This window comes from Hippichthys cyanospilos, chromosome 3, assembly GCF_059441005.1.
Source record: "Hippichthys cyanospilos isolate Australia breed blue-spotted pipefish chromosome 3, RoL_Hcya_1.0, whole genome shotgun sequence".
Taxonomy (NCBI): domain Eukaryota; kingdom Metazoa; phylum Chordata; class Actinopteri; order Syngnathiformes; family Syngnathidae; genus Hippichthys; species Hippichthys cyanospilos.
The window spans coordinates 9222205-9234807 of record NC_142371.1 but is presented as its reverse complement, the minus strand read 5'-3'; the positions used below and the strand labels follow the sequence as shown (position 1 = coordinate 9234807).

General features: G+C 38.3%; 1 protein-coding gene across 1 annotated transcript in view; it reads left to right on the top strand.

Annotated features, from left to right (window-relative positions):
- vps13b (vacuolar protein sorting 13 homolog B) overlaps positions 1-12603 on the top strand; it is a 298582-nt gene that overhangs the window by 126825 nt on the left and 159154 nt on the right. The gene's annotated exons all lie outside the window — the stretch shown is intronic.

Here is a 12603-nt window from a genome sequence, read left to right as displayed (position 1 = left end):
TGGCAGTATCTGCAATGACGGGATGAAATTTATTGAGCGGTTCTGATAGCATGAGACAAAACTTTCATGAAAGTCAAATGAGTAAATTGTACCCAATAATTTTGCTCATTAACACTCGACCTCAGGGAGGAATGAAAATAATTTCGATAAATGACATGCACTACACGCTGCTTATTGGACCATTAAATCTAAGATGGTGATTGAATCAAAGTGAAATGTCAAGTATTACCTTCAACTTGTTAACCTTTTCCTGGTTGCAATTATGGATATGACCCTCGACAATGCTGTGGTTGTATTACAATCTGTTTATTCAGTAGGGCCTTATGAAAAGCCCTCATTGGACTATGCCAAAGTATTCAATAGGCTTAAGTATGAAAACCTGCACCACGTGTCATATTTTATCTGAAATTCCATTACATACAATGCCTACCTGTCAACAAAACATGGAACCTGTAACCCTAGCCTTCACCAAACTTGTGTCACTGTCATCTGATTGACCGACAGATATTGGTGTTGAAGCAATGTGCATGCCTATTTTATGGTTTTAAGTAAGCGGGAGGCCACCAAGTCAAGAAAATGCAATTCATACAGTACAAATGTATTGTTATACAAAAATTCTTAACCATATTTTCAACTTCATATATCCTTGTGGGTGAAATAACTGCAGCTTGTAAAATATTTTTCTAGGCCTGCCAACATCACCGGGCCCATTCAATTGAATGGGTCTGTTCTATTAAATTATAATTAGTCTTTTCAATTTGTACCGTGCCACAAATTTCAACTTTTTTGGAATAGTTTACCCATTTTAAGATCATCGAACAATTGTAAAAAATCAGGCAAAGATCACGTAAGTAAACTGCAATTGTTAAATGATGATTTGATTAATTGGAGGGGGGGGGGGGGGGTGTCTTACCTGACTTTGCAATATATTTACAATGTGGAAAACTGCCTGTTCAGCACATGTCTATATATGTTGATTTTCTTGCCTACATATATTGTTTTTGTTATACCTGCAGGTGATTTCACCTGTTTCAGTTTAAGAGGATGCAGTCATCTTATGCGGAAAATGTGTTTGGAGTTTCTCTTTCAGAACTTCAGGTTTCCCTTCTCTAGTAATAATTGTATTACATCTCCAAAGTGGCTTTTTTGAATTATGACCGAAATGTATCACCAGGCACTTTTCTCCCGTTGTGTAAAGTAGGCAGTGTTCTTCTTTCTGCTCCACTATAGGAACACCTACTTGTTTTTAATTTGTTGTAGATGGATTCCAGCAATGTGTGTAGCAAATGTTTTCCTGTCTCCACTCTCCACGCATACTTTCAGTGTTATTTTTAAATGGTTTTGGAGGTTTGTCTACTTAAAGAAAGTCACAAAAGACTTGATAGAAGCAGATGGTTCTCCTTCAACTAAACCATTTTCTGCAGGTTTTCCAACTGTGGCATAGAGCACAATTTTCAAGATGTGTCCACTTAGAATAACTCGAGTAGCAGTGTGCAGTAATGCAACTATATCTGACGTTTTGTCAGTCACTCACACACATTTGGGGCGAAAGTCATCCAGATTGCGTTGTGACTGCTGGTTTGACTTGGAGATTTGAATGGATGTAAAATTACAGAATTTTGCAAGCGATGACAAATCGGACAATTGACTGTTATTTTACTACCAATACATTTATTTTTTTTTGGTGGGGGGGGGGGTGCCTTGCGGTAGTGACTATTATTTTTTATTTATTTTTGAATAGCAACATTATTTGTTGAATGCCTCTCAGTTGACTTAAGATTGAGCATTTTGTGTTTTTGTTCATCTTTTTGGGCAAACTTTTAATGTAGGGATTGTATATGATCTCAAGAGATTAGACTTTCTTTGGGCGAGGGAGAGTACATCTTCGCATATAATTTTAATAATTAATACTATTTTACCAATGAGACAGGATTTTCAAATATTTTGCAAAAAGCCATTTTGTCCATAAAAAGCCTACTTTTTTTCTAGAACACTTCATTCCAGTTTCAATATTCTTGCAGTGTCTTTGCAGGTTTATAGAAGTGACTTGTAAACAATGTAATTTTATGTGAATGTAAGATGCATGTAAACAACCAGTGATGCATATCCAACAGGCTTTACTAATTCCATTGAATTCTCAATGCAGGGACCACACAAACCGATGTATGTCAAACATGAAAGAGAGCATGACGTGTGCGAATTGCAGGGAGAAAAAAAGGTCCAAGATCCCAGATCTCATGTCAGGCCATTAAGCTGTTTACAGTACTTCCTCAAAAGTTAACTCAACCTTCTAATAGTTTGCCGAACCCGTCATTGCCTCCACTTTCCTCTGTCCCCTTTGGCTGTGCAACTGGGACCACACCAAGCACTACAGCAGTAATTAGAAAACAGCCTGCCCTGTTGACATGGAGGTGGAACTGAACCGAACCGACAACCTGACAGCTGGTACCCCAGGCCTTGGATATCTTTAAACCTAAACTACTCGATTTACTTTAGTGCCATGTAAATAGAATACCTTCTTGTATCGCGCTTCATCTGCACATGTGCATGACGGAATCCATTTCTTACATCTTTTAGATGTGAGAAGTGTATCAAAACTAAAGAGCCATCACAGTTGAAGTGATTGTTTCAAAGGAAATTGTTGTCTTTATCCAAAAAAAAAAAAAAATATATATATATATATATATATATATAATCTAAAAAGTACATACAATTAAAGGGGATATTTACAGCTGCTCATTATGTAAATTCACATTCATGACTATGGGGTGGATGTATTCTTTGCATTTTTATTCTTTAAGTCAGTGGATCTTTACCTCTTCTGCCTCGGGAACCTCCATCACTACTTAGATTTGAGTTAAATAGAGTACAACTTTCAACATTTTGCATGTATTTTATGTTGCAGTGCAAACCTGACATTACAAATATTCAATGTTTGCCAATAGACATTGACAATAGCATTTTTTTTAAAGAGTTTACTTTTTGAATAATTTAACACTTGGTACTGTATTTTAAAATTTCCACAGTTAAGTTAGTTATATATATATATATATATATATATATATATATATATATATATATATATATATATATATATATATATATATATATATATATAATGTCAAATTTATGGTTTTGGCATTTTAGTGATTTAATTTCTCATGAAAAAGTCTTTTTGGTGGGCACACTTCGAAGAAGGAAGTGAAACGGCTGGTTCCCTGAAACCGCACCGCTCACTGTATGGCTCCCGTAACCTCTTCATGATGTTGTCACAAAGTCGACTGAATGGGACCACCCATGAAATAATAATCAAAAATAAATAAACCTAACATAGCCTTGATGTGTGTAGCTGTGATTTTATTATGTCAATGAACTCAAAAGTAGAGATAAACACTACTTCACATTGAGAAACGGAAGAAAATAGAAGAATGCCCCTTTCAGTAGCAGTCTTTAGACAGCATGAGTTAGCTATCCATCTGATGCACATGGTTCATTTCTATACAATGACTCTAAAGTTAGTGTTTTAATGCTATTCAGTGTTTCTAAGCATTTAAACAATTTTTCAATGAATTGTGACTTTTGATTAGCACATACCATCGGTTCGTTGGCACAGTAAATGATGTGTTGACTTTATGCTTTTAGAACTTTAGATTGTAATTTTCTTTTTTTTTTTCTTCATTCATCTAAGTACAGTGGGACCCCGTGTAACGACGTTAATACGTTCCTCGATTGGGGTCGTAAGGCGAATTCGTCGTATGACGGGCAATCCAAACCTATGTTAAATAGCTAATGCGTTTAGAACCCCAGGTAAAAACATCAAAATTGTACATACATTTTAAAAATTGGTACCAAAATTGTATATATAATATACATGTATACAATCAGAAAACATCATAAATAAAAAATATAGAAAGGCTTTATTTACCTTTGAGTGCCGCTTGTTGTGCCCATATTCCCTTATAAGGGTTATCTCCAGCATCCTTTCCATATAAATCGTCTTCTTACTTGTCTCTTTAACATCACTAGCAATCTTTGGACCCATGGCTAACCCTTTCAACTTTGAATTAAGCAGTAAAATGCACTATAAATACGGTTTTGTAACCACTCACAATCGAGCAAAGATTTACCGTTCTGCCATTATGAAACAAGAGAGGCCGACCAATAGCAGACCACCATCTCCCGTGAGGAGACACCGACAAATAGCAGACCTGCATTGTAGTCACTCGTTGCATGGAAGTAGTTAGACGGCAATAGCAAATAAGTGCAAGTACCTAAAAACGCCAGCAGATGCAGGCAAAACAACACAAATACAGCCAAGCCCCTAGGGTCACGACAGTTGTTTTGGACTCATAACCGGGAAAATGTCATGACGAGGGGATGAAAAAACTCAGTATTCCACATCCCAACATGAAAATTTCATAAATCAGGGAAGTGGTAACACGGGGGAACACTGTATTTCCCAAATGTAATTTCCTACCTACCTTACTATTGTCATTCTCTCATCTCATTCTCTCTTCCATGCTTCCCAAGAGGAATCCATGATATGAATTGCTTGTGATCAGGACTGCAATTCTATCTGAGGAATTTAGCAATAATTCCTTGAATGTGTTCAATGCTGGCAAAGGAACATGTTGCTACCAAAACTGAAATGGGATCAACTTAAACAGAAAGACCGTTGCCATGGAAAAATGAAGTAACACTGCTCTTTGCAGCTGCTATTTATTAATGAGTTGGATTTTTTTAGGTCCAAAATTGCAGAGGCATCAAAGGTAAACTGATGGAAATGAGAAAGAGGTTGGGATGAGAGGAAAGAGTAACATAGACAAGAGGCGGCCTTAAGGAAGGTAAGGGAGATGTTGACGAGGGCTGTTTGGTGTTGCTCTGTTGAAGCTAGCCAGATGGTTTCCATGAACAGGATTTGACCCCCAGCTGGAGCATTTTCGGCAGGCACATTACTTCATCTTCTGCCACTTCCTAGCCATTTTATCATCCCCCATTAACGCCTTATTTCGTAATCTAGCAAATAGAAGTTTTCAAAGAATTTTCAAACATAACTGACACTTTGTACCACTTTAACCAATGTTACAAGAGGCATATCCTCTATTGGTAGTTGGGTTGTTGATTATTTGAGGAACTTGTATGATTACATACATACGGTAGATGTACGGTAATTCATTAAAACAATTGAGGGGTTGGAGGATTGCATCAAATTATATTATAATTAACAAATACAATGATATTAATTTTTTTATTTTTTGTTCTGTATGAAAATAATTCTGATCTAAAATCAAAATCAGGAACACCTTTGGGCAAACTGATCAATTTGGGCAAATTCATACAAATATCTTTTGGCATTGCTACTAAGCTGCCGTGTGCTTAATATATCCTCTTTATTGACCTATTGAAAAACTGACACTTAAGGGATCCTGGCATGGTTTAATTTGAAGGAACATTCTTAAAATGCACAGTATGCACTAGCACATTCATCTTTCTGTGAAAATAATGATACAAATATGTGTTTTGGAATCCTTGTGGTGTTCAAATTGAAGGTCATGAATCCGCCCTTTGTCTTGGGATGTAAGAGGATGAAATCTTGCCAAACACAGGTCCAGTCTGCTCAGCTGAGGGTTCAGCTTGGCTTGCTGGTGCTCATCGCGCTACATAAATCTTTAGTGTTCACTGCAATTCAGTTTCAATCCGTCCATGCATTTTATATACCACTTGTCCTCATTAGGGTCACAGCTTAGCTAGAGCATATTCCCACTGAAGGCAAGAGACATCCTGCAGTGATCGCCAGTCACTTGCAGTCACACACTTTCATAACTATGGGCAATTCAAAGGGCTTTATTTAACCAAAATGTTCCTGCATTTCTGGAATGCGATAGAAACCTAGATGACTTGGAGAAAACACATGCACTCATGAGTGAAAAATGCAAAATGCGCCCAAGCTGAAATTCCAACCCAGCATCTTACAGCTGTGAGACGGATGTTTCAATGAGTCGCCTCCAATCTATTCTTAGTGAAGTCATACCAACCTGTCATCCAGTTAGGCATGGGACGAGGAATAAGTTCCACAAGAGGAGACGTCCCACAGGATAGAGTCCACAGGAATGAGTTGAGATTTTTGCTAAATTTGTAATATGCTTTATAATAATGCCTCATATAAATTATCCTTTTTTTGAGCAAGCAAAGAAAATTAACAAGCTAGGGTAAAGAATATAAACATAAACTAGCAATAAAATGTAAACATAAAAAGAGGCAAATAGAGACTATGTCACCTGGCTGGCCTGGGAATGCATTGTTGTCACCCCCACAAGAGCTGGATAATGGGCTTCCCTGCTGAAGCTGCTGCCCTAAGACCTGACCCCTGTCAAAAGTGGTAGAAAATTGAGGGATTGATAAAGGGATAGATGGATGGATTTTAGACAACTCCTTTACCACAGTGATAACCACAGAATACATTTGTGTCAGCCTGATTTGTTCAAAACTGATCCGTATGAACTATAACTGCCAGGCTTTCAGCATCAAAGCAAGTAGTTTGCACCTATTAAACTCCCTTTGAAAAGTAAGCTGACTGCCAGAGGTTAGATACTATACAGCACTGCAACGCTGCTAGCGGCTAAATTATGCTATATGCTAAAATAAACGCTGGCAACTGGAGGCCGTACAATACAATACATTGTCAGCATTGCCACGACACGCTTCCGAGAACAACTACAAAATAAAAACCCGCTATGCTTTTGTGTTATAGTATTCGGTTCGGTGTGTTTTAAAGTTCTCCCCACGTTAGGTTGCATTTTACTGTTGTCCTGAGTAATTAACAGGCAAGCGCAGTCTCCTGTATACCCACCCCATGTCAAAAACAACAGCCTAAGGAAAACAGATTTTGTGCTTTGCATGGATGAGAAATGTTGAGTTCTATTCTCTCGACATCATCCCATCCCGGTTTTTCACTTATACGGCACGTTTCTATCTTAGGTACTCATAGCTCTTTACCTTGAGTGCTCATGAGTCTCCTAGCCCGAGTGCTACTGATGACGCAGCATCAGGAGCAACTGGGTGTTCAGTGTCTTGCACAAGGACACTTTTACATGGTCGCAATGGTCGAGATGGAGCACATGGATGGAGCCTTTTGGCTGGGCGATAATGACTCTTCCTTTGAGCCATGCCGCCCTGTGTCTGGGACATCTTTACTTTGGATTTAAAGAACATCCTCTGGCCTAATTTGGATGAGGCCACCCCTTCGAACCCATCTGTAGTGGCTCAATATGCCAGAAAGGGTTGAGAGTTGATTGTTTGAGCTCAGAGGGTGGGATCAGTCAATGCAGGCCAGGCCAGCCGCACTCTAAGACCACTGTTGGATCAATAAACGTAGCGATCAAAGTTGCAATTAACCCACTGCGCTAACACAAACATCTAGGCCAGCAGAAACAAACAAAGCCTTCATGTCACCTAAAGCGTTTATTTTTGCAGATTTCCACCTCAGCCAAGGAGACCTCCAGTGCTTGTCAGCTTCTGTAAGCACTGTTAGAAGAGAGGAATGTGGGGCTTCAGGGATGGCTGACTGCCGTGCTATGCTCCTGTGCCAGGCCACAAGCTTATTGCTAGTGATGGCATGCGGCTGAGAGCTAGCCTATCTCTTGTTAAAGGGCATCATGCCTTTCTCACGGTACTTTGGAAACGAAGCAGCTTATTGAGGTGGCAACAAACGTGATGTGTATACATCCACACACCACAATGCACATCTGCACAGCTTCATCTTTAGATACACACATTAATCATCTACATTTCTAGAAGACACTATTTACACTATTACAACCACTATTCCAAATGCGTGTTGGGATAAAACGGGAAATGCGGGATATGCTGAAGAAGGGGGAGCAAAAGGTGAACAGTGGGCGGAGTGCCCAGAGAGATATTTGGGGGGGATGCTCTGTGGACCCTCTGTTCATCCGACCAGTCACTTCGGAAACACTGTCCCGCCTGGTGCAGGCACAGGAAGATTACATTTGGAGAGGTTTCAGGTTTTCAAAAACAAAGGGATGTGTTTTTCCGTTCACTGACGATTTCCCCCAGTGAGATTTTTCTCCTCCTGTGTTGCAAATGTTTTCACCGGGGATGCTCATGGGTGTTTCTAATTTCCTTTCCTACAGCACTGCGTCTTTGGTTCTGAATTGCTTTTTTTGCGTGCGCACGAGTGAGATTGAATTGTATTGAGAATAATTAGAGATCAATGTTAGATAATGTGTGAATGTTTAATGTCTCTCTCTCTCGGTGTGGACGCTGTCTGTCCAAGGAGAACGGATGATGTTTTACAAAAGAAGGACTCTGTCATGAGTGATTTTTAAAAAGCGGTTCATTAGCTTGGTTTGGCAGTTAAACCGAAACTTTATATGAAATTATACACAAAAATGTATACTAAAAATGGTAAACATAGCCAAAGTCATAACAGAAAAATAAGACGGCTCGGAACTTCGTCATGACAACAAATAAATATACAAGATATGAGTGAGTGCTTATCGTTGTTTTCCCTTTTTCATAATGTCAATAATACAGGGAGTGCTCATTTTTGGGAGCCCAAATGCCTCCTGTGGTTATATTGACCATGTTTCTATATGCTTGTGCTGTGGCTTCCTTACTGGTGGTTGCTTTTCTGTTAGAACCAGATAACTATCTTCACAAAGATTCCAGGGGAAAATGATACGTGAGTCATAGGATATGGACTCGCTGCCGTGCATTGACAGAGGAAGTAAGGGACATTTTGTAGAAGGTGGTGGTAGTGGTTGGGGAAGAGCAGCAGTTCACATGTGGCTGGAGTTGTAACACTATCTGATGGAGTAAAGAAGTGATTAGGAATAAATGTAAGCATCAGATCTTGCAAAAAAAAAAGGCAAACAATTTCGGGCTCTGTGATGTGTTGCCAGGCTTAAGGGAGCTTAATTATTACAGCCATTGCCCAACAAATGGTTATTTGCTGCTGCGTGCTTGTCTATATGCCTCTTTTTCAGTTTTATTTGCACATTACAGACCATCAGATGCTGGTTCTCTGATCCATAATCCAGAGTAAGTTGGTGCCTGAGTGATTACAGATCAAAGTGTAAGAAGGTCCTCCTTCATCTGAACGCTTAAAATTACAGGATCAGGGCCTAAACCCCAAGATAAGCACTAGTCATCTCTGAAATACACTGCAGGCTGTTACTCCAAATTGGCATTCATTGAAACGTTTAGGAGTAGTTGAACAGAATTTTGTATTTGCTAGTGTGTATTGTTTGATTTGGATGTTTGAACATGAGTTACAGTATTTCTTATTAATTGGGCTTTAAGAGTGCACTTTGAAATGCTTGTGCATTTTTAAGGTCTTTCAACTTAAAACTCTTTAAACCTTTTAAGGTCTAACAAACAGTGCTGGGATAAGCTATTGCAAAATGGAATTGCACTAGGTTAGTTTTGATTAACCAATGCCACATTTTGGTTCGTGTGATTTAGTGGAAATTGTGAGAGGCAGAAAAAAAGTAAAATGAACATTCACACAAGTTCTAAAATTCCACCAAAACATTTGTTATTAAACCCACAATGATTTGAGCCCAACTATACATTTATACATTACCTACATGTACAACTATGTAAATTTAAACCCCCCCCCCCCCCATGTTCACACATGCACAGACAATCTATTTATTTTTTCTTTTTCTTTTAAAATTTTAAAAAGAAAATAAGAAGCCCACAATTGTTGTATTACTGTTGGCGGCATTATGGCAACGCAAGCATTGAGACTTCAGTGTCATCATTTCAGAAAAGATACAAAGCATACATACACCTGGTTGATGTTTGAACTTTCCCTGAGCGTCCCTTCTAAACTATTCCACAGTTTAACACCACAGATTGAAATGCTTAACATTTATTTTGTTGTGCAAGCCTTCATTATCCTAAAATTAAGTGCTTTACTCAGATTACTCCCCCCTTCCCTCCCAGTGAAAAGCTTCTGAATATTCATAGGCAACAGATTATTTTTTGCTTTGAAAAGTGTTTGTGCTGTCCTAAATTCCACTAAATCTTTAAGTTTGATGAGTTTTGAATGAATGATCATGAATGATCATGAATGATCCGTATTGCTTTCTTTTGTAATATAAGAAGTGGATATATTGTGCTTGTGTAATTGTTGCCGCCAAATTTCAGTACAGTAAATGAGATACGGAAAAACTAGAGAATTGTATAGAATGCGGAGTGATTTCTCATCAAGTACCTGTTAAGCTTTATTTAATACTGCAACGCATCTTGGAATTTTTACTTGTACATATTTAACATGTGATTTCCAGGTGATCTTTTCATCTATCATCACCCCTAAAATCGAACCTCATTTACTCTTTTCAATACGCGTCCTCTTTGAAAGTAAAAAAAAAAAAAAAACATTTTTGATGTAATTTGTTATTTATGAGAAGTCTTTAGGTTTAGAGTTTAAGTCTTCAGGAAATTAAAGTAAGTCTGTGTCCTTTGTAGTAATGTTTTGGCAGTTAAGCTTTGGCACGTGCGACTTCATATGGAGTTGATTGATTTAAAGCTTACTTAATATGGAGTTCCTGATCAAAATGGAAATGTTTTGGTCAATTTGGAATGCTTTTGGCAGTACCACATATCAGTGCACACCCACAGACATTGACATTGTCTCTTTGTTTTTTCCTAATCAGTCGGTTATTTGAAGTATCTGTTAAATAACCAAATAAAATCCTGGCTTTTTATGTAATAACAAATCATATTCCTTTTGCTTCATAAGAATAGCCTTTCAGTAAAAACACTTTTCATCATCAAACCCCTGAGCAACTAAAGCCTGGAATCCAAATTGCTAATTGTACCTGAGTCATTTCCAGAGGCCATCTATCTATAATTTATGCTGTTTTATTTCCATTTTATCCTGAACCACGGAGGACAGATTTGTGTAACAGATATTCCACACAGCAATTACACTCTTGGCTCTCAGCATTTTTTTGGGTGCCCATTTCTAATTTTAGAATGTTCCCTTAGCATCACTTGGAAATCCTGCCGTTCCATGGGTTTGTCCTCAAACGATTATTATTTTTCCACTATTCTATTATGGATAAAACGCAAATTTGTGAGCGACTCGGGTCTAGTTTCGTGTGGCAGCTGTGGGGCTCACACCCTTAGCATCTGATGGAACAACTCTTCGGTCATCCTGGCATCCTTAGTTTCCTGTCCTGACATTGTGCATGTTTTCTCTCTCTCACAAAACATTCACAAAGCTGACGCCCATCAGCTCATAATAAAGAGGCATAGACTTACCGGCTAGCTTCTTTCATTCTTTTCTTTATTGGCTTGTTATAGAGCTGTTAAACATAATTGTGGGGAATACCATACGTGACCCTACACAACCTCAACGGAACTATTAGACCTTTAGTTTAAACTCACCGCCCACACGGCCATTTTCTGCTCACTATGCTGAGTGCAAGCCTCGTTCATGATAGTGCTTTCACTGTGCTTTCACTTAACACAAACACTGAATTGCACACAATTCTTCCAAACTCCTTTCTTTTTCCTACTTCCTTTCACCTCAAAGATTTTATCTTTAGCTTTTGCTCACAATAGATCTATAAAAACGTTCTGTATTCTGTATTCAATACCTGGTCATGGAGAGAGATCTATATGCAAAGCTTTGACCTGAACACTGATGCACATTATAGTTAGGTGACTGAGGAAGATGGATAAAGAGTCAGTCAGGAAAAAAGGATTTTGTCAGTGGTTTGGCCCCACTGAAATTAATGATTTATTTGCAACATTCTGACCTCAGCCTATTTCTCTCGTTGGATCTGTCAGCTCCGTCAGGTCTTTCAGGTTTGTTCGGAAAGTGTATATTTCCCGCTCTGAGCTCATGAGTGAGACACAAGTCAAACATGAGACCACAGTGGATTCATAGAGTTTTCTGAGGCAAACCACAGTGACCTGTTGTTAACAGTAGCTTGGAAAACAGGGTGAATGATAACCAGTCAACTAAGGGGGCTTCCACAAATAGGTTTATGACTATTCACTTGACATTTTAGCATATCTTGTCTTTAAATTCTATTTGGTTTGCTGGATGAGGTATGCCGGGTGTTTACATAGTAACATTCATTTGCCATTATGCATAGCAAAATGTAATTGGATGCCAGATATAACTGGAATTGAAACGGTCATCACACAAGCCTCAATGGACTAGTCATTTTATTTTTATCTTGTAGTTTCTGTGTAGTATTTGTTTTGATTCAAATTCAGCCAGTAACTGTGTTTCCTTTTGAAGTTGCAATGAGTTACTTTTGGTTTTGTCGAGGAATCTCCAGAGCCTTAAATCTTGAATTAATCAAAGCACTGGCAAGACACTGACTTTCATTTCGGTTATTCCCATTTGATTTGTTGAACAATATTTCCTCTATTTCCTCCCAGTCCTTTTTATTCTTTGCCACAGTCCATCTCGCGTTTTATTCAGTAGCTGTGTGTTCTGATTCTCAGCATCCGTCTCATTGTCTGAAGTTCTTATCGAAACTTAAATTTAATCTTTCTCAAAAAGTATGTCTTGAATGTAGATGAAAGTACACACTAAATATGCATGAATAGTAT